Source organism: Physeter macrocephalus, chromosome 9 (genome assembly GCF_002837175.3).
Source record: "Physeter macrocephalus isolate SW-GA chromosome 9, ASM283717v5, whole genome shotgun sequence".
Classification (NCBI taxonomy): Eukaryota; Metazoa; Chordata; class Mammalia; order Artiodactyla; family Physeteridae; genus Physeter; species Physeter macrocephalus.
Genome location: NC_041222.1, coordinates 47,444,194 through 47,445,358, shown reverse-complemented (window position 1 = coordinate 47,445,358; position 1,165 = coordinate 47,444,194). Strand labels below are relative to the sequence as shown.

Sequence of the window (1,165 nt, the reverse complement as noted above, 5' to 3'; positions counted from 1 at the left end):
CATAAAGATATAGAATATATATAAAGTGTAATAGAAAATATAAAGAAGAAAGTAAAAAAGGTAAGTGTGATCACAGTTTTAGAGAATAATCACTGTTAAACTATTAACATTTTGAAACATTTGGAACTTTTCAGATATTTTTCTTTGCATACATAGTCATTTTTCGAACATAAATAAGCAATATTATATTATGGTTATTATTTTGTAACCTGATTTTATTCACTTCATTACACATTGTGAGCATTGTTCATATCATTTTAAATGGGAGCACACAATTCCTTTGCTTGAAGGTATTATCATCTACTTAAGCAATGTAACTGATCTCCTGTTAATGGAACTGTTCACAATTAAAAATGGCCAAATATTGCATCCTGAGATTTACCCTTGCCAGGGATATAGTGCACACTTTTTTTTTTTTTTTTTTTGGCTGCGCCTGGTCTTAGTTGTGCCATGCAGAATCTTCGTTGTGGCATGTTTTTAGTTGCGGCATGTGGGATCTTTAGTTGAGGCATGCAGACTGTTAGTTGTGGCATGAGAACTCTTAGTTGAGGCATGTTAATTCTTAGTTGTGGCATGCATGCAGGGTCTAGTTCCCTGACCAGGGATTGAACCTGGGCCCCCTGCGTTGGGAGCACAGAATCTTACCCACTGGACCACCAGGGAAGTCCCACCACACACTATTTTTGAAGAGGGAGTTTTCTAATGTTCACTAAAAATACTGTGGTCCTAGGTTCTATCTAGTATTTCAGAATGAGTTTTAGAGAGAAACCAAAGGCCTACAGAGATTTAGAGAGGGATTATCTGTCCTTTTTGGTAACAGTTCTTCAGTAGACTCAAGGATATCTTAAGATCAAATGAGAATAATCAAGTGTTTCCACTCTTACAAAGAGAGCCTTGAGTATTCCATTCAGTTTTCAGCTGAGGTTTAACCCAGAAGGGCAGATTTTTAACTTGACTATGCATTTTGTGTCAACTGTATGTGTTTCAACATTTAGTATACAAGTCTCCGTAGGAATTCTATCCAGACTACTGTTGAACCAGAGTTACTAAAGGGGAATTTAAGCAAAGGATCAAGGACTATAGAAACCTCTTTTGTAATATTGGACTGGGGGTCCTGCTCTGTGTCCTCATTCCTGGGAACGCTGTTGGAGGCTGGCATGAAGAA

At 37.3% G+C, this 1,165-nt stretch overlaps 1 non-coding gene across 1 annotated transcript; it reads right to left on the bottom strand.

Moving 5' to 3' along the window:
* Window positions 1-590: 590 nt before the first annotated feature.
* Window positions 591-663, bottom strand: TRNAG-CCC (transfer RNA glycine (anticodon CCC)). Its single transcript has one exon. It is a non-coding gene; the product is annotated as a tRNA-Gly (tRNA).
* Window positions 664-1,165: the final 502 nt, after the last annotated feature.